General features: G+C 63.0%; 5 non-coding genes across 5 annotated transcripts; all 5 read left to right on the plus strand.

Moving 5' to 3' along the window:
* Nucleotides 1-1226: 1226 nt before the first annotated feature.
* LOC142876593 (5S ribosomal RNA) lies at nt 1227-1345 on the plus strand. The gene has a single exon (XR_012923493.1). It is a non-coding gene; the product is annotated as a 5S ribosomal RNA (ribosomal RNA).
* Nucleotides 1346-5123: 3778 nt separating this feature from the next.
* On the plus strand, nt 5124-5242 carry LOC142876594 (5S ribosomal RNA). Its single transcript, XR_012923494.1, has one exon. It is a non-coding gene; the product is annotated as a 5S ribosomal RNA (ribosomal RNA).
* A 3788-nt stretch (nt 5243-9030) lies between these two features.
* LOC142876595 (5S ribosomal RNA) lies at nt 9031-9149 on the plus strand. Its single transcript, XR_012923495.1, has one exon. It is a non-coding gene; the product is annotated as a 5S ribosomal RNA (ribosomal RNA).
* Nucleotides 9150-12924: 3775 nt separating this feature from the next.
* Nucleotides 12925-13043, plus strand: LOC142876596 (5S ribosomal RNA). The gene has a single exon (XR_012923496.1). It is a non-coding gene; the product is annotated as a 5S ribosomal RNA (ribosomal RNA).
* A 3770-nt stretch (nt 13044-16813) lies between these two features.
* Nucleotides 16814-16932, plus strand: LOC142876597 (5S ribosomal RNA). Its single transcript, XR_012923497.1, has one exon. It is a non-coding gene; the product is annotated as a 5S ribosomal RNA (ribosomal RNA).
* Nucleotides 16933-20298: the final 3366 nt, after the last annotated feature.

Here is a 20298-nt window from a genome sequence, read left to right on the forward strand (position 1 = left end):
CCTCCTGGGAACCCCGCTCTGAGACAAGGAGCCGGGCTTCGCATTCCCACAGCAGCCAGTCGTGGGCTGAGGACACCTGGGGCGTTGGGAACTCCCTGGCTTCTCCTTGGTTTAACATCTAGAGCTGCTTGTGAATCGCGCCGCCACACACACCCGAGCGCAGGTGTCTTCCGCACAGACTGCGGGCCTCGCTCTTCTGAATGCCGCTAGCTCGCCACCCACCCACGGGTGAACCTGGTCAGGGTGCTTTCTCTCAGGGGCAGACTCTTTTCCGGGCGGGCTACCGGTGTCTCTGTTTGCTCGTTTCTTTCTTCCATTTCGGGAAAGTCTTCCTTGCTGGGTGTGGAAATCTCCTATGCCTTCCCTCGCCTATTCTGTCAGCTTTAAAATTCTCCTTCAGTTGCCACCCTGACAGATGGATTAGGAAACTCTTTCCGGTGCACTCATTAGTGAAATGACCTCCAGGAAGCTGGAATCCAATATCTAATGGCCGATTTTTAGCGAGTCCACACGCCAGGGTGGTCGGGGTCCAATGCAGCCCCGGCCAGGCCCAGGCCCGTTGGACTGGGCCACAGGAGGACACGGAGGAGGGTCCCGGCCCCCACGAAGCGGTGCCGGCAGTTCTCCACGGGCTTGGGCGTTTTCCAGAGGTAGGAGATGGAGGGGACTGATTTCTTCAGCGCCCCCCAAACCACGCCACCCCACCCCACCCATGGGACACATCCCCAGAGAGAGACGCCCCATACACTGGCTGTGCCCCAGCCCTGGCCCGGGGGAATAGGCGGCAGCCCACCCACAGGGCGAGGGGGGGGGCGCAGCTGAAAGGGGTTGTGGGGGAGGGCGGCCCCTGGCTGGGGTCAAAGGGCGAGCGTCCCGCGCGTGCGCAGTCAGCGGCAGCGACGCGCTGGGGGTGGGCAGCGGGTAGGTGAAGGAGGCCGGGCGAGGAGACGAGGGGGGCTGGGAGGGCTCCACCTTGGCGAGTCCAGCCGTGGAGGCGCATCTTGTGTGAGTGTGAGTGAGTGTGAGTGTGTGTGTGTGTGTATAGAGAGACAGCCCCCCACCCCGCCCCGCCCCGCCCCGCCCCGCCCATCACCCCCGTCCCTGGGAGCCCGCGGGACCCGGCCGGCCCGGGCCCCGCCCGGCGCGGGGCCTGGGGCGGGAGGCGGCGGCGGGGAAGCCCAGAGAGGCTCGGCTTCTCGAGCGGGGCAGGGGCGCCCTCCGCCGCCGTCTAGGGCCACACCACCCTGAACGCCCCCGATCTCGTCTGGTCTCGGAAGCTAAGCAGGGTCGGGCCTGGTTAGTACTTGGATGGGAGACCGCCTGGGAATACCGGGTGCCACAGGCTGCTGCTTTTTTTTTTTTTTTTTTTTCTTGCCTCTTGTTCTGTCCCCTTTCTGGGAGCGCGGCGGCGGCCCGGGGTGGGGGTCACCCCCACCCTCAGCGCCCGCGCGGTGCCTGGCGCCCCAGCCCGCACCGTGGGGCCTCCTCTTGTCCCAAGCCGCGACACCGCCGCCACGCGGCAGCATGCGTGGCTTCTGGACTGTCAGGTCTCAGACCAAAGGTCTGCTCTGTGGGAACCGACACGCTGGAGGAAACCTTGAGAGTCTGAGAGGGGAGGGAGTTCCAGAAGAAGGCCAGGATGTCATTTTGAGGGAGTATGTGACCAGAACTCATCCCGTTGCTTTTGGGGTTCTATGGGCTACACGCAGGAATCTTTGGTGGTGGCACCTGATGTTGGGGGATCCGGAGTCACACCCAGACCTGCTCCACAGGCCTCCTTTTACTTTTCTCTTCGGATTCATTATTTTTAAAAAGTGTCTCTTACCTCTAGGATTGCATTTTCTTTTCTCTCTCTTTTCAAGCAGATGATGGGAGTACAAGTATTCAGGTGACATGTGTTGCCCGTGCCGCCCTCCCCCCTGTGTTCTTTTTTTTTTTTTTTTTTGAGACAGAGTCTCGTTTTGCTGCCCAGGCTAGAGTGAGTGCCATGGCGTCAGCCTAGCTCACAGCAACCTCAATCTCCGGGCTCAAGCAATCCTGCTGCCTCAGCCTCCCGAGTAGTTGGGACTACAGGCATGCACCACCACGCCCGGCTGTGTTTTTCTCTATATATTAGTTGGCCAATTAATTTCTTTCTATTTTTAGTAGAGACGGGGTCTCGCTCTTGCTCAGGCTGGTTTCGAACTCCTGACCTGGAGCAATCCGCCCGCCTCGGCCTCCCAGAGAGCTAGGATTACAGGCGTGAGCCACCGCGCCCGGCCCCCCCTGTGTTCTTATTCATATACCTCTCATGTTGTTCCAGCGTATTGTGGGGGTACCAATGTTAAGGTCGGGTGCCTTGCCCTCTCCAAGCCTCCCCCCTCGGGTCAGAGCTTCAAGTGCGCCCATCCCCCAGTCGGTGCGCACCCACCCCATGCCTAATGGATGTGTATGCCCCTCCCCTCCCCCCACCCGCCCGCCCGACACCCACCCGATGAAGGTGATTCCTCTCTGTCCACTTAGGCGTCCATCCGTTCGTACCAATTTGCTGGTGAGCGCGCTCACGTGGTGCTCGTGTGTCCATTCTTGGGATACTTGGCTTACTGGAACGGGTTCCAGCTCTGGCCAGGAGAACACGAGAGGCGCCCTCTCACCGCTGCTCCTCACAGCCGAATGGCACTCCGTGGTGTCCACGCGCCACATTTTATTGATGCACTCCTGGATGGATGGGCACTCGGGTCGCTTCCACGTCTTTGGGATTGTGAATTGTGCCCTAACTGTAACCCTAACCCTTACCCAGCCCGTCTCCTCTGCCCCTGCCTGACGCACTCCTCCCCGGCCAGGCCCGTCACTGTCCTGGGCCCCCGCCTGACCGGCTCCTCCCCGCCCGGCCGGTCACCGTCCTCTGCCCCTGCCTGACACGCTCCTTCCCGCCCGGCCTCTCACCATCCTCGGCCCCTGCCTGACCGGCTCCTCCGTCGCCTGGGCCTTCCAAGGGCTTGGTGTGGATGCTGCTTCCAGGAAGCCCTCCAGAAACCCGGCAGCAGGGTGGCCGCAGCAGTCTCCAGCAGCCGTCCCTAAGTCGCGTGAGTGCGGGGGACGTGCCCCCGCTGTGCCGCGGGGGCCCAGCCTGGTGTCTTCCCTGAGGCCCTGCGGCTGCCGGCTGGGCTGCCGCTCCCCGCAAGGGGAGAGCCGCGGAGGTGGGGACCGCCTCCTGATGGGGACGTACACGCAGCTCTCCACGTCGGATTCCGGGGCTCTCTGTCCTGCCCGAAGGCCCAGCTGGCCTGCGGGTCCTTAGAGTGGCAAAAACCTCCGAAAACTGAGACTGAGGGTCCGGTGGGTGTCTGCACTTTTGTGCTGGGCACCCCAGGGAGGCCCGGGGGCTGGCTGGACAACGTGGTCTGCTGGGCGGGGGGGGGGGGTTGGAGGAGCAACTGATGCCCTTTGCACTTTGGGTAGCAAGAGTCTGAGGTGTCTCTGAGCCCTGTGCCCTGTGGGGGCGGGGCGGGGGGGAGGAGGAGGAGGAGGAGGAGGAGGTGGGAAGGGCCGGGGCCTGCAGTCCTGTTCCCGGGGTGGCACGGCAAGTGGCTTCTTCCACAGGCTGCTTGGCCTGGGCTCCCTGCACCTGGGCCTTTGGAGGACCGGCCCTGTGCTTGCCAACACTTCCTGCAGGGACCCAGAGCTGGGAGGTGGCATCTCTCAGCCCTGGGTCGGGCAGAGCCCCAGCGGGCCATGCCCACAACCTCTCTCAGCACCGGTCCCCCAGAAGGCTCCTTTGGGACCAGGATTCTCTTGCGGTGACTCTTTAAGGTCTGGCCCCTGGATGGAGGGGCACCAGGAGTAGAGGAGCAGGAAGGGGAAGGGGGTGGCCATGCGAGGGGACACTTTGAGGCCAAGTCCCAGCTTCAGCCTGATCCTCCTGGGAACCCCGCTCTGAGACAAGGAGCCGGGCTTCGCATTCCCACAGCAGCCAGTCGTGGGCTGAGGACACCTGGGGCGTTGGGAACTCCCTGGCTTCTCCTTGGTTTAACATCTAGAGCTGCTTGTGAATCGCGCCGCCACACACACCCGAGCGCAGGTGTCTTCCGCACAGACTGCGGGCCTCGCTCTTCTGAATGCCGCTAGCTCGCCACCCACCCACGGGTGAACCTGGTCAGGGTGCTTTCTCTCAGGGGCAGACTCTTTTCCGGGCGGGCTACCGGTGTCTCTGTTTGCTCGTTTCTTTCTTCCATTTCGGGAAAGTCTTCCTTGCTGGGTGTGGAAATCTCCTATGCCTTCCCTCGCCTATTCTGTCAGCTTTAAAATTCTCCTTCAGTTGCCACCCTGACAGATGGATTAGGAAACTCTTTCCGGTGCACTCATTAGTGAAATGACCTCCAGGAAGCTGGAATCCAATATCTAATGGCCGATTTTTAGCGAGTCCACACGCCAGGGTGGTCGGGGTCCAATGCAGCCCCGGCCAGGCCCAGGCCCGTTGGACTGGGCCACAGGAGGACACGGAGGAGGGTCCCGGCCCCCACGAAGCGGTGCCGGCAGTTCTCCACGGGCTTGGGCGTTTTCCAGAGGTAGGAGATGGAGGGGACTGATTTCTTCAGCGCCCCCCAAACCACGCCACCCCACCCCACCCATGGGACACATCCCCAGAGAGAGACGCCCCATACACTGGCTGTGCCCCAGCCCTGGCCCGGGGGAATAGGCGGCAGCCCACCCACAGGGCGAGGGGGGGGGCGCAGCTGAAAGGGGTTGTGGGGGAGGGCGGCCCCTGGCTGGGGTCAAAGGGCGAGCGTCCCGCGCGTGCGCAGTCAGCGGCAGCGACGCGCTGGGGGTGGGCAGCGGGTAGGTGAAGGAGGCCGGGCGAGGAGACGAGGGGGGCTGGGAGGGCTCCACCTTGGCGAGTCCAGCCGTGGAGGCGCATCTTGTGTGAGTGTGAGTGAGTGTGAGTGTGTGTGTGTGTGTATAGAGAGACAGCCCCCCACCCCGCCCCGCCCCGCCCCGCCCCGCCCATCACCCCCGTCCCTGGGAGCCCGCGGGACCCGGCCGGCCCGGGCCCCGCCCGGCGCGGGGCCTGGGGCGGGAGGCGGCGGCGGGGAAGCCCAGAGAGGCTCGGCTTCTCGAGCGGGGCAGGGGCGCCCTCCGCCGCCGTCTAGGGCCACACCACCCTGAACGCCCCCGATCTCGTCTGGTCTCGGAAGCTAAGCAGGGTCGGGCCTGGTTAGTACTTGGATGGGAGACCGCCTGGGAATACCGGGTGCCACAGGCTGCTGCTTTTTTTTTTTTTTTTTTTTCTTGCCTCTTGTTCTGTCCCCTTTCTGGGAGCGCGGCGGCGGCCCGGGGTGGGGGTCACCCCCACCCTCAGCGCCCGCGCGGTGCCTGGCGCCCCAGCCCGCACCGTGGGGCCTCCTCTTGTCCCAAGCCGCGACACCGCCGCCACGCGGCAGCATGCGTGGCTTCTGGACTGTCAGGTCTCAGACCAAAGGTCTGCTCTGTGGGAACCGACACGCTGGAGGAAACCTTGAGAGTCTGAGAGGGGAGGGAGTTCCAGAAGAAGGCCAGGATGTCATTTTGAGGGAGTATGTGACCAGAACTCATCCCGTTGCTTTTGGGGTTCTATGGGCTACACGCAGGAATCTTTGGTGGTGGCACCTGATGTTGGGGGATCCGGAGTCACACCCAGACCTGCTCCACAGGCCTCCTTTTACTTTTCTCTTCGGATTCATTATTTTTAAAAAGTGTCTCTTACCTCTAGGATTGCATTTTCTTTTCTCTCTCTTTTCAAGCAGATGATGGGAGTACAAGTATTCAGGTGACATGTGTTGCCCGTGCCGCCCTCCCCCCTGTGTTCTTTTTTTTTTTTTTTTTTGAGACAGAGTCTCGTTTTGCTGCCCAGGCTAGAGTGAGTGCCATGGCGTCAGCCTAGCTCACAGCAACCTCAATCTCCGGGCTCAAGCAATCCTGCTGCCTCAGCCTCCCGAGTAGTTGGGACTACAGGCATGCACCACCACGCCCGGCTGTGTTTTTCTCTATATATTAGTTGGCCAATTAATTTCTTTCTATTTTTAGTAGAGACGGGGTCTCGCTCTTGCTCAGGCTGGTTTCGAACTCCTGACCTGGAGCAATCCGCCCGCCTCGGCCTCCCAGAGAGCTAGGATTACAGGCGTGAGCCACCGCGCCCGGCCCCCCCTGTGTTCTTATTCATATACCTCTCATGTTGTTCCAGCGTATTGTGGGGGTACCAATGTTAAGGTCGGGTGCCTTGCCCTCTCCAAGCCTCCCCCCTCGGGTCAGAGCTTCAAGTGCGCCCATCCCCCAGTCGGTGCGCACCCACCCCATGCCTAATGGATGTGTATGCCCCTCCCCTCCCCCCACCCGCCCGCCCGACACCCACCCGATGAAGGTGATTCCTCTCTGTCCACTTAGGCGTCCATCCGTTCGTACCAATTTGCTGGTGAGCGCGCTCACGTGGTGCTCGTGTGTCCATTCTTGGGATACTTGGCTTCCTGGAACGGGTTCCAGCTCTGGCCAGGAGAACACGAGAGGCGCCCTCTCACCGCTGCTCCTCACAGCCGAATGGCACTCCGTGGTGTCCACGCGCCACATTTTATTGATGCACTCCTGGATGGATGGGCACTCGGGTCGCTTCCACGTCTTTGGGATTGTGAATTGTGCCCTAACTGTAACCCTAACCCTTACCCAGCCCGTCTCCTCTGCCCCTGCCTGACGCACTCCTCCCCGGCCAGGCCCGTCACTGTCCTGGGCCCCCGCCTGACCGGCTCCTCCCCGCCCGGCCGGTCACCGTCCTCTGCCCCTGCCTGACACGCTCCTTCCCGCCCGGCCTCTCACCGTCCTCGGCCCCTGCCTGACCGGCTCCTCCGTCGCCTGGGCCTTCCAAGGGCTTGGTGTGGATGCTGCTTCCAGGAAGCCCTCCAGAAACCCGGCAGCAGGGTGGCCGCAGCAGTCTCCAGCAGCCGTCCCTAAGTCGCGTGAGTGCGGGGGACGTGCCCCCGCTGTGCCGCGGGGGCCCAGCCTGGTGTCTTCCCTGAGGCCCTGCGGCTGCCGGCTGGGCTGCCGCTCCCCGCAAGGGGAGAGCCGCGGAGGTGGGGACCGCCTCCTGATGGGGACGTACACGCAGCTCTCCACGTCGGATTCCGGGGCTCTCTGTCCTGCCCGAAGGCCCAGCTGGCCTGCGGGTCCTTAGAGTGGCAAAAACCTCCGAAAACTGAGACTGAGGGTCCGGTGGGTGTCTGCACTTTTGTGCTGGGCACCCCAGGGAGGCCCGGGGGCTGGCTGGACAACGTGGTCTGCTGGGCGGGGGGGGGGGGGGGGGGGGGGTTGGAGGAGCAACTGATGCCCTTTGCACTTTGGGTAGCAAGAGTCTGAGGTGTCTCTGAGCCCTGTGCCCTGTGGGGGCGGGGCGGGGGGGAGGAGGAGGAGGAGGAGGAGGAGGTGGGAAGGGCCGGGGCCTGCAGTCCTGTTCCCGGGGTGGCACGGCAAGTGGCTTCTTCCACAGGCTGCTTGGCCTGGGCTCCCTGCACCTGGGCCTTTGGAGGACCGGCCCTGTGCTTGCCAACACTTCCTGCAGGGACCCAGAGCTGGGAGGTGGCATCTCTCAGCCCTGGGTCGGGCAGAGCCCCAGCGGGCCATGCCCACAACCTCTCTCAGCACCGGTCCCCCAGAAGGCTCCTTTGGGACCAGGATTCTCTTGCGGTGACTCTTTAAGGTCTGGCCCCTGGATGGAGGGGCACCAGGAGTAGAGGAGCAGGAAGGGGAAGGGGGTGGCCATGCGAGGGGACACTTTGAGGCCAAGTCCCAGCTTCAGCCTGATCCTCCTGGGAACCCCGCTCTGAGACAAGGAGCCGGGCTTCGCATTCCCACAGCAGCCAGTCGTGGGCTGAGGACACCTGGGGCGTTGGGAACTCCCTGGCTTCTCCTTGGTTTAACATCTAGAGCTGCTTGTGAATCGCGCCGCCACACACACCCGAGCGCAGGTGTCTTCCGCACAGACTGCGGGCCTCGCTCTTCTGAATGCCGCTAGCTCGCCACCCACCCACGGGTGAACCTGGTCAGGGTGCTTTCTCTCAGGGGCAGACTCTTTTCCGGGCGGGCTACCGGTGTCTCTGTTTGCTCGTTTCTTTCTTCCATTTCGGGAAAGTCTTCCTTGCTGGGTGTGGAAATCTCCTATGCCTTCCCTCGCCTATTCTGTCAGCTTTAAAATTCTCCTTCAGTTGCCACCCTGACAGATGGATTAGGAAACTCTTTCCGGTGCACTCATTAGTGAAATGACCTCCAGGAAGCTGGAATCCAATATCTAATGGCCGATTTTTAGCGAGTCCACACGCCAGGGTGGTCGGGGTCCAATGCAGCCCCGGCCAGGCCCAGGCCCGTTGGACTGGGCCACAGGAGGACACGGAGGAGGGTCCCGGCCCCCACGAAGCGGTGCCGGCAGTTCTCCACGGGCTTGGGCGTTTTCCAGAGGTAGGAGATGGAGGGGACTGATTTCTTCAGCGCCCCCCAAACCACGCCACCCCACCCCACCCATGGGACACATCCCCAGAGAGAGACGCCCCATACACTGGCTGTGCCCCAGCCCTGGCCCGGGGGAATAGGCGGCAGCCCACCCACAGGGCGAGGGGGGGGGGCGCAGCTGAAAGGGGTTGTGGGGGAGGGCGGCCCCTGGCTGGGGTCAAAGGGCGAGCGTCCCGCGCGTGCGCAGTCAGCGGCAGCGACGCGCTGGGGGTGGGCAGCGGGTAGGTGAAGGAGGCCGGGCGAGGAGACGAGGGGGGCTGGGAGGGCTCCACCTTGGCGAGTCCAGCCGTGGAGGCGCATCTTGTGTGAGTGTGAGTGAGTGTGAGTGTGTGTGTGTGTGTATAGAGAGACAGCCCCCCACCCCGCCCCGCCCCGCCCCGCCCCGCCCATCACCCCCGTCCCTGGGAGCCCGCGGGACCCGGCCGGCCCGGCCCCGCCCGGCGCGGGGCCTGGGGCGGGAGGCGGCGGCGGGGAAGCCCAGAGAGGCTCGGCTTCTCGAGCGGGGCAGGGGCGCCCTCCGCCGCCGTCTAGGGCCACACCACCCTGAACGCCCCCGATCTCGTCTGGTCTCGGAAGCTAAGCAGGGTCGGGCCTGGTTAGTACTTGGATGGGAGACCGCCTGGGAATACCGGGTGCCACAGGCTGCTGCTTTTTTTTTTTTTTTTTTTCTTGCCTCTTGTTCTGTCCCCTTTCTGGGAGCGCGGCGGCGGCCCGGGGTGGGGGTCACCCCCACCCTCAGCGCCCGCGCGGTGCCTGGCGCCCCAGCCCGCACCGTGGGGCCTCCTCTTGTCCCAAGCCGCGACACCGCCGCCACGCGGCAGCATGCGTGGCTTCTGGACTGTCAGGTCTCAGACCAAAGGTCTGCTCTGTGGGAACCGACACGCTGGAGGAAACCTTGAGAGTCTGAGAGGGGAGGGAGTTCCAGAAGAAGGCCAGGATGTCATTTTGAGGGAGTATGTGACCAGAACTCATCCCGTTGCTTTTGGGGTTCTATGGGCTACACGCAGGAATCTTTGGTGGTGGCACCTGATGTTGGGGGATCCGGAGTCACACCCAGACCTGCTCCACAGGCCTCCTTTTACTTTTCTCTTCGGATTCATTATTTTTAAAAAGTGTCTCTTACCTCTAGGATTGCATTTTCTTTTCTCTCTCTTTTCAAGCAGATGATGGGAGTACAAGTATTCAGGTGACATGTGTTGCCCGTGCCGCCCTCCCCCCTGTGTTCTTTTTTTTTTTTTTTTTTGAGACAGAGTCTCGTTTTGCTGCCCAGGCTAGAGTGAGTGCCATGGCGTCAGCCTAGCTCACAGCAACCTCAATCTCCGGGCTCAAGCAATCCTGCTGCCTCAGCCTCCCGAGTAGTTGGGACTACAGGCATGCACCACCACGCCCGGCTGTGTTTTTCTCTATATATTAGTTGGCCAATTAATTTCTTTCTATTTTTAGTAGAGACGGGGTCTCGCTCTTGCTCAGGCTGGTTTCGAACTCCTGACCTGGAGCAATCCGCCCGCCTCGGCCTCCCAGAGAGCTAGGATTACAGGCGTGAGCCACCGCGCCCGGCCCCCCCTGTGTTCTTATTCATATACCTCTCATGTTGTTCCAGCGTATTGTGGGGGTACCAATGTTAAGGTCGGGTGCCTTGCCCTCTCCAAGCCTCCCCCCTCGGGTCAGAGCTTCAAGTGCGCCCATCCCCCAGTCGGTGCGCACCCACCCCATGCCTAATGGATGTGTATGCCCCTCCCCTCCCCCCACCCGCCCGCCCGACACCCACCCGATGAAGGTGATTCCTCTCTGTCCACTTAGGCGTCCATCCGTTCGTACCAATTTGCTGGTGAGCGCGCTCACGTGGTGCTCGTGTGTCCATTCTTGGGATACTTGGCTTCCTGGAACGGGTTCCAGCTCTGGCCAGGAGAACACGAGAGGCGCCCTCTCACCGCTGCTCCTCACAGCCGAATGGCACTCCGTGGTGTCCACGCGCCACATTTTATTGATGCACTCCTGGATGGATGGGCACTCGGGTCGCTTCCACGTCTTTGGGATTGTGAATTGTGCCCTAACTGTAACCCTAACCCTTACCCAGCCCGTCTCCTCTGCCCCTGCCTGACGCACTCCTCCCCGGCCAGGCCCGTCACTGTCCTGGGTCCCCGCCTGACCGGCTCCTCCCCGCCCGGCCGGTCACCGTCCTCTGCCCCTGCCTGACACGCTCCTTCCCGCCCGGCCTCTCACCGTCCTCGGCCCCTGCCTGACCGGCTCCTCCGTCGCCTGGGCCTTCCAAGGGCTTGGTGTGGATGCTGCTTCCAGGAAGCCCTCCAGAAACCCGGCAGCAGGGTGGCCGCAGCAGTCTCCAGCAGCCGTCCCTAAGTCGCGTGAGTGCGGGGGACGTGCCCCCGCTGTGCCGCGGGGGCCCAGCCTGGTGTCTTCCCTGAGGCCCTGCGGCTGCCGGCTGGGCTGCCGCTCCCCGCAAGGGGAGAGCCGCGGAGGTGGGGACCGCCTCCTGATGGGGACGTACACGCAGCTCTCCACGTCGGATTCCGGGGCTCTCTGTCCTGCCCGAAGGCCCAGCTGGCCTGCGGGTCCTTAGAGTGGCAAAAACCTCCGAAAACTGAGACTGAGGGTCCGGTGGGTGTCTGCACTTTTGTGCTGGGCACCCCAGGGAGGCCCGGGGGCTGGCTGGACAACGTGGTCTGCTGGGCGGGGGGGGGGGTTGGAGGAGCAACTGATGCCCTTTGCACTTTGGGTAGCAAGAGTCTGAGGTGTCTCTGAGCCCTGTGCCCTGTGGGGGCGGGGCGGGGGGGAGGAGGAGGAGGAGTAGGAGGAGGTGGGAAGGGCCGGGGCCTGCAGTCCTGTTCCCGGGGTGGCACGGCAAGTGGCTTCTTCCACAGGCTGCTTGGCCTGGGCTCCCTGCACCTGGGCCTTTGGAGGACCGGCCCTGTGCTTGCCAACACTTCCTGCAGGGACCCAGAGCTGGGAGGTGGCATCTCTCAGCCCTGGGTCGGGCAGAGCCCCAGCGGGCCATGCCCACAACCTCTCTCAGCACCGGTCCCCCAGAAGGCTCCTTTGGGACCAGGATTCTCTTGCGGTGACTCTTTAAGGTCTGGCCCCTGGATGGAGGGGCACCAGGAGTAGAGGAGCAGGAAGGGGAAGGGGGTGGCCATGCGAGGGGACACTTTGAGGCCAAGTCCCAGCTTCAGCCTGATCCTCCTGGGAACCCCGCTCTGAGACAAGGAGCCGGGCTTCGCATTCCCACAGCAGCCAGTCGTGGGCTGAGGACACCTGGGGCGTTGGGAACTCCCTGGCTTCTCCTTGGTTTAACATCTAGAGCTGCTTGTGAATCGCGCCGCCACACACACCCGAGCGCAGGTGTCTTCCGCACAGACTGCGGGCCTCGCTCTTCTGAATGCCGCTAGCTCGCCACCCACCCACGGGTGAACCTGGTCAGGGTGCTTTCTCTCAGGGGCAGACTCTTTTCCGGGCGGGCTACCGGTGTCTCTGTTTGCTCGTTTCTTTCTTCCATTTCGGGAAAGTCTTCCTTGCTGGGTGTGGAAATCTCCTATGCCTTCCCTCGCCTATTCTGTCAGCTTTAAAATTCTCTTTCAGTTGCCACCCTCACAGATGGATTAGGAAACTCTTTCCGGTGCACTCATTAGTGAAATGACCTCCAGGAAGCTGGAATCCAATATCTAATGGCCGATTTTTAGCGAGTCCACACGCCAGGGTGGTCGGGGTCCAATGCAGCCCCGGCCAGGCCCAGGTCCGTTGGACTGGGCCACAGGAGGACACGGAGGAGGGTCCCGGCCCCCACGAAGCGGTGCCGGCAGTTCTCCACGGGCTTGGGCGTTTTCCAGAGGTAGGAGATGGAGGGGACTGATTTCTTCAGCGCCCCCCAAACCACGCCACCCCACCCCACCCATGGGACACATCCCCAGAGAGAGACGCCCCATACACTGGCTGTGCCCCAGCCCTGGCCCGGGGGAATAGGCGGCAGCCCACCCACAGGGCGAGGGGGGGGGCGCAGCTGAAAGGGGTTGTGGGGGAGGGCGGCCCCTGGCTGGGGTCAAAGGGCGAGCGTCCCGCGCGTGCGCAGTCAGCGGCAGCGACGCGCTGGGGGTGGGCAGCGGGTAGGTGAAGGAGGCCGGGCGAGGAGACGAGGGGGGCTGGGAGGGCTCCACCTTGGCTAGTCCAGCCGTGGAGGCGCATCTTGTGTGAGTGTGAGTGAGTGTGAGTGTGTGTGTGTGTGTATAGAGAGACAGCCCCCCACCCCGCCCCGCCCCGCCCCGCCCCGCCCATCACCCCCGTCCCTGGGAGCCCGCGGGACCCGGCCGGCCCGGCCCCGCCCGGCGCGGGGCCTGGGGCGGGAGGCGGCGGCGGGGAAGACCAGAGAGGCTCGGCTTCTCGAGCGGGGCAGGGGCGCCCTCCGCCGCCGTCTAGGGCCACACCACCCTGAACGCCCCCGATCTCGTCTGGTCTCGGAAGCTAAGCAGGGTCGGGCCTGGTTAGTACTTGGATGGGAGACCGCCTGGGAATACCGGGTGCCACAGGCTGCTGCTTTTTTTTTTTTTTTTTTTTCTTGCCTCTTGTTCTGTCCCCTTTCTGGGAGCGCGGCGGCGGCCCGGGGTGGGGGTCACCCCCACCCTCAGCGCCCGCGCGGTGCCTGGCGCCCCAGCCCGCACCTTGGGGCCTCCTCTTGCCCCAAGCCGCGACACCGCCGCCACGCGGCAGCATGCGTGGCTTCTGGACTGTCAGGTCTCAGACCAAAGGTCTGCTCTGTGGGAACCGACACGCTGGAGGAAACCTTGAGAGTCTGAGAGGGGAGGGAGTTCCAGAAGAAGGCCAGGATGTCATTTTGAGGGAGTATGTGACCAGAACTCGTCCCGTTGCTTTTGGGGTTCTATGGGCTACACGCAGGAATCTTTGGTGGTGGCACCTGATGTTGGGGGATCCGGAGTCACACCCAGACCTGCTCCACAGGCCTCCTTTTACTTTTCTCTTCGGATTCATTATTTTTAAAAAGTGTCTCTTACCTCTAGGATTGCATTTTCTTTTCTCTCTCTTTTCAAGCAGATGATGGGAGTACAAGTATTCAGGTGACATGTGTTGCCCGTGCCGCCCTCCCCCCTGTGTTCTTTTTTTTTTTTTTTTTTGAGACAGAGTCTCGTTTTGCTGCCCAGGCTAGAGTGAGTGCCATGGCGTCAGCCTAGCTCACAGCAACCTCAATCTCCGGGCTCAAGCAATCCTGCTGCCTCAGCCTCCCGAGTAGTTGGGACTACAGGCATGCACCACCACGCCCGGCTGTGTTTTTCTCTATATATTAGTTGGCCAATTAATTTCTTTCTATTTTTAGTAGAGACGGGGTCTCGCTCTTGCTCAGGCTGGTTTCGAACTCCTGACCTGGAGCAATCCGCCCGCCTCGGCCTCCCAGAGAGCTAGGATTACAGGCGTGAGCCACCGCGCCCGGCCCCCCCTGTGTTCTTATTCATATACCTCTCATGTTGTTCCAGCGTATTGTGGGGGTACCAATGTTAAGGTCGGGTGCCTTGCCCTCTCCAAGCCTCCCCCCTCGGGTCAGAGCTTCAAGTGCGCCCATCCCCCAGTCGGTGCGCACCCACCCCATGCCTAATGGATGTGTATGCCCCTCCCCTCCCCCCACCCGCCCGCCCGACACCCACCCGATGAAGGTGATTCCTCTCTGTCCACTTAGGCGTCCATCCGTTCGTACCAATTTGCTGGTGAGCGCGCTCACGTGGTGCTCGTGTGTCCATTCTTGGGATACTTGGCTTCCTGGAACGGGTTCCAGCTCTGGCCAGGAGAACACGAGAGGCGCCCTCTCACCGCTGCTCCTCACAGCCGAATGGCACTCCGTGGTGTCCACGCGCCACATTTTATTGATGCACTCCTGGATGGATGGGCACTCGGGTCGCTTCCACGTCTTTGGGATTGTGAATTGTGCCCTAACTGTAACCCTAACCCTTACCCAGCCCGTCTCCTCTGCCCCTGCCTGACGCACTCCTCCCCGGCCAGGCCCGTCACTGTCCTGGGCCCCCGCCTGACCGGCTCCTCCCCGCCCGGCCGGTCACCGTCCTCTGCCCCTGCCTGACACGCTCCTTCCCGCCCGGCCTCTCACCGTCCTCGGCCCCTGCCTGACCGGCTCCTCCGTCGCCTGGGCCTTCCAAGGGCTTGGTGTGGATGCTGCTTCCAGGAAGCCCTCCAGAAACCCGGCAGCAGGGTGGCCGCAGCAGTCTCCAGCAGCCGTCCCTAAGTCGCGTGAGTGCGGGGGACGTGCCCCCGCTGTGCCGCGGGGGCCCAGCCTGGTGTCTTCCCTGAGGCCCTGCGGCTGCCGGCTGGGCTGCCGCTCCCCGCAAGGGGAGAGCCGCGGAGGTGGGGACCGCCTCCTGATGGGGACGTACACGCAGCTCTCCACGTCGGATTCCGGGGCTCTCTGTCCTGCCCGAAGGCCCAGCTGGCCTGCGGGTCCTTAGAGTGGCAAAAACCTCCGAAAACTGAGACTGAGGGTCCGGTGGGTGTCTGCACTTTTGTGCTGGGCACCCCAGGGAGGCCCGGGGGCTGGCTGGACAACGTGGTCTGCTGGGCGGGGGGGAGTTTGGAGGAGCAACTGATGCCCTTTGCACTTTGGGTAGCAAGAGTCTGAGGTGTCTCTGAGCCCTGTGCCCTGTGGGGGCGGGGCGGGGGGGAGGAGGAGGAGGAGGAGGAGGAGGTGGGAAGGGCCGGGGCCTGCAGTCCTGTTCCCGGGGTGGCACGGCAAGTGGCTTCTTCCACAGGCTGCTTGGCCTGGGCTCCCTGCACCTGGGCCTTTGGAGGACCGGCCCTGTGCTTGCCAACACTTCCTGCAGGGACCCAGAGCTGGGAGGTGGCATCTCTCAGCCCTGGGTCGGGCAGAGCCCCAGCGGGCCATGCCCACAACCTCTCTCAGCACCGGTCCCCCAGAAGGCTCCTTTGGGACCAGGATTCTCTTGCGGTGACTCTTTAAGGTCTGGCCCCTGGATGGAGGGGCACCAGGAGTAGAGGAGCAGGAAGGGGAAGGGGGTGGCCATGCGAGGGGACACTTTGAGGCCAAGTCCCAGCTTCAGCCTGATCCTCCTGGGAACCCCGCTCTGAGACAAGGAGCCGGGCTTCGCATTCCCACAGCAGCCAGTCGTGGGCTGAGGACACCTGGGGCGTTGGGAACTCCCTGGCTTCTCCTTGGTTTAACATCTAGAGCTGCTTGTGAATCGCGCCGCCACACACACCCGAGCGCAGGTGTCTTCCGCACAGACTGCGGGCCTCGCTCTTCTGAATGCCGCTAGCTCGCCACCCACCCACGGGTGAACCTGGTCAGGGTGCTTTCTCTCAGGGGCAGACTCTTTTCCGGGCGGGCTACCGGTGTCTCTGTTTGCTCGTTTCTTTCTTCCATTTCGGGAAAGTCTTCCTTGCTGGGTGTGGAAATCTCCTATGCCTTCCCTCGCCTATTCTGTCAGCTTTAAAATTCTCCTTCAGTTGCCACCCTGACAGATGGATTAGGAAACTCTTTCCGGTGCACTCATTAGTGAAATGACCTCCAGGAAGCTGGAATCCAATATCTAATGGCCGATTTTTAGCGAGTCCACACGCCAGGGTGGTCGGGGTCCAATGCAGCCCCGGCCAGGCCCAGGCCCGTTGGACTGGGCCACAGGAGGACACGGAGGAGGGTCCCGGCCCCCACGAAGCGGTGCCGGCAGTTCTCCACGGGCTTGGGCGTTTTCCAGAGGTAGGAGATGGAGGGGACTGATTTCTTCAGCGCCCCCCAAACCACGCCACCCCACCCCACCCATGGGACACATCCCCAGAGAGAGACGCCCCATACACTGGCTGTGCCCCAGCCCTGGCCCGGGGGAATAGGCGGCAGCCCACCCACAGGGCGAGGGGGGGGGCGCAGCTGAAAGGGGTTGTGGGGGAGGGCGGCCCCTGGCTGGGGTCAAAGGGCGAGCGTCCCGCGCGTGCGCAGTCAGCGGCAGCGACGCGCTGGGGGTGGGCAGCGGGTAGGTGAAGGAGGCCGGGCGAGGAGACGAGGGGGGCTGGGAGGGCTCCACCTTGGCGAGTCCAGCCGTGGAGGCGCATCTTGTGTGAGTGTGAGTGAGTGTGAGTGTGTGTGTGTGTGTATAGAGAGACAGCCCCCCACCCCGCCCCGCCCCGCCCCGCCCATCACCCCCGTCCCTGGGAGCCCGCGGGACCCGGCCGGCCCGGCCCCGCCCGGCGCGGGGCCTGGGGCGGGAGGCGGCGGCGGGGAAGCCCAGAGAGGCTCGGCTTCTCGAGCGGGGCAGGGGCGCCCTCCGCCGCCGTCTAGGGCCACACCACCCTGAACGCCCCCGATCTCGTCTGGTCTCGGAAGCTAAGCAGGGTCGGGCCTGGTTAGTACTTGGATGGGAGACCGCCTGGGAATACCGGGTGCCACAGGCTGCTGCTTTTTTTTTTTTTTTTTTTCTTGCCTCTTGTTCTGTCCCCTTTCTGGGAGCGCGGCGGCGGCCCGGGGTGGGGGTCACCCCCACCCTCAGCGCCCGCGCGGTGCCTGGCGCCCCAGCCCGCACCGTGGGGCCTCCTCTTGTCCCAAGCCGCGACACCGCCGCCACGCGGCAGCATGCGTGGCTTCTGGACTGTCAGGTCTCAGACCAAAGGTCTGCTCTGTGGGAACCGACACGCTGGAGGAAACCTTGAGAGTCTGAGAGGGGAGGGAGTTCCAGAAGAAGGCCAGGATGTCATTTTGAGGGAGTATGTGACCAGAACTCATCCCGTTGCTTTTGGGGTTCTATGGGCTACACGCAGGAATCTTTGGTGGTGGCACCTGATGTTGGGGGATCCGGAGTCACACCCAGACCTGCTCCACAGGCCTCCTTTTACTTTTCTCTTCGGATTCATTATTTTTAAAAAGTGTCTCTTACCTCTAGGATTGCATTTTCTTTTCTCTCTCTTTTCAAGCAGATGATGGGAGTACAAGTATTCAGGTGACATGTGTTGCCCGTGCCGCCCTCCCCCCTGTGTTCTTTTTTTTTTTTTTTTTGAGACAGAGTCTCGTTTTGCTGCCCAGGCTAGAGTGAGTGCCATGGCGTCAGCCTAGCTCACAGCAACCTCAATCTCCGGGCTCAAGCAATCCTGCTGCCTCAGCCTCCCGAGTAGTTGGGACTACAGGCATGCACCACCACGCCCGGCTGTGTTTTTCTCTATATATTAGTTGGCCAATTAATTTCTTTCTATTTTTAGTAGAGACGGGGTCTCGCTCTTGCTCAGGCTGGTTTCGAACTCCTGACCTGGAGCAATCCGCCCGCCTCGGCCTCCCAGAGAGCTAGGATTACAGGCGTGAGCCACCGCGCCCGGCCCCCCCTGTGTTCTTATTCATATACCTCTCATGTTGTTCCAGCGTATTGTGGGGGTACCAATGTTAAGGTCGGGTGCCTTGCCCTCTCCAAGCCTCCCCCCTCGGGTCAGAGCTTCAAGTGCGCCCATCCCCCAGTCGGTGCGCACCCACCCCATGCCTAATGGATGTGTATGCCCCTCCCCTCCCCCCACCCGCCCGCCCGACACCCACCCGATGAAGGTGATTCCTCTCTGTCCACTTAGGCGTCCATCCGTTCGTACCAATTTGCTGGTGAGCGCGCTCACGTGGTGCTCGTGTGTCCATTCTTGGGATACTTGGCTTCCTGGAACGGGTTCCAGCTCTGGCCAGGAGAACACGAGAGGCGCCCTCTCACCGCTGCTCCTCACAGCCGAATGGCACTCCGTGGTGTCCACGCGCCACATTTTATTGATGCACTCCTGGATGGATGGGCACTCGGGTCGCTTCCACGTCTTTGGGATTGTGAATTGTGCCCTAACTGTAACCCTAACCCTTACCCAGCCCGTCTCCTCTGCCCCTGCCTGACGCACTCCTCCCCGGCCAGGCCCGTCACTGTCCTGGGCCCCCGCCTGACCGGCTCCTCCCCGCCCGGCCGGTCACCGTCCTCTGCCCCTGCCTGACACGCTCCTTCCCGCCCGGCCTCTCACCGTCCTCGGCCCCTGCCTGACCGGCTCCTCCGTCGCCTGGGCCTTCCAAGGGCTTGGTGTGGATGCTGCTTCCAGGAAGCCCTCCAGAAACCCGGCAGCAGGGTGGCCGCAGCAGTCTCCAGCAGCCGTCCCTAAGTCGCGTGAGTGCGGGGGACGTGCCCCCGCTGTGCCGCGGGGGCCCAGCCTGGTGTCTTCCCTGAGGCCCTGCGGCTGCCGGCTGGGCTGCCGCTCCCCGCAAGGGGAGAGCCGCGGAGGTGGGGACCGCCTCCTGATGGGGACGTACACGCAGCTCTCCACGTCGGATTCCGGGGCTCTCTGTCCTGCCCGAAGGCCCAGCTGGCCTGCGGGTCCTTAGAGTGGCAAAAACCTCCGAAAACTGAGACTGAGGGTCCGGTGGGTGTCTGCACTTTTGTGCTGGGCACCCCAGGGAGGCCCGGGGGCTGGCTGGACAACGTGGTCTGCTGGGCGGGGGGGGGGGGGTTGGAGGAGCAACTGATGCCCTTTGCACTTTGGGTAGCAAGAGTCTGAGGTGTCTCTGAGCCCTGTGCCCTGTGGGGGCGGGGCGGGGGGGAGGAGGAGGAGGAGGAGGAGGAGGTGGGAAGGGCCGGGGCCTGCAGTCCTGTTCCCGGGGTGGCACGGCAAGTGGCTTCTTCCACAGGCTGCTTGGCCTGGGCTCCCTGCACCTGGGCCTTTGGAGGACCGGCCCTGTGCTTGCCAACACTTCCTGCAGGGACCCAGAGCTGGGAGGTGGCATCTCTCAGCCCTGGGTCGGGCAGAGCCCCAGCGGGCCATGCCCACAACCTCTCTCAGCACCGGTCCCCCAGAAGGCTCCTTTGGGACCAGGATTCTCTTGCGGTGACTCTTTAAGGTCTGGCCCCTGGATGGAGGGGCACCAGGAGTAGAGGAGCAGGAAGGGGAAGGGGGTGGCCATGCGAGGGGACACTTTGAGGCCAAGTCCCAGCTTCAGCCTGATCCTCCTGGGAACCCCGCTCTGAGACAAGGAGCCGGGCTTCGCATTCCCACAGCAGCCAGTCGTGGGCTGAGGACACCTGGGGCGTTGGGAACTCCCTGGCTTCTCCTTGGTTTAACATCTAGAGCTGCTTGTGAATCGCGCCGCCACACACACCCGAGCGCAGGTGTCTTCCGCACAGACTGCGGGCCTCGCTCTTCTGAATGCCGCTAGCTCGCCACCCACCCACGGGTGAACCTGGTCAGGGTGCTTTCTCTCAGGGGCAGACTCTTTTCCGGGCGGGCTACCGGTGTCTCTGTTTGCTCGTTTCTTTCTTCCATTTCGGGAAAGTCTTCCTTGCTGGGTGTGGAAATCTCCTATGCCTTCCCTCGCCTATTCTGTCAGCTTTAAAATTCTCCTTCAGTTGCCACCCTCACAGATGGATTAGGAAACTCTTTCCGGTGCACTCATTAGTGAAATGACCTCCAGGAAGCTGGAATCCAATATCTAATGGCCGATTTTTAGCGAGTCCACACGCCAGGGTGGTCGGGGTCCAATGCAGCCCCGGCCAGGCCCAGGCCCGTTGGACTGGGCCACAGGAGGACACGGAGGAGGGTCCCGGCCCCCACGAAGCGGTGCCGGCAGTTCTCCACGGGCTTGGGCGTTTTCCAGAGGTAGGAGATGGAGGGGACTGATTTCTTCAGCGCCCCCCAAACCACGCCACCCCACCCCACCCATGGGACACATCCCCAGAGAGAGACGCCCCATACACTGGCTGTGCCCCAGCCCTGGCCCGGGGGAATAGGCGGCAGCCCACCCACAGGGCGAGGGGGGGGGCG

The sequence above is a fragment of the Microcebus murinus genome, chromosome 15 (assembly GCF_040939455.1).
Source record: "Microcebus murinus isolate Inina chromosome 15, M.murinus_Inina_mat1.0, whole genome shotgun sequence".
Classification (NCBI taxonomy): Eukaryota; Metazoa; Chordata; class Mammalia; order Primates; family Cheirogaleidae; genus Microcebus; species Microcebus murinus.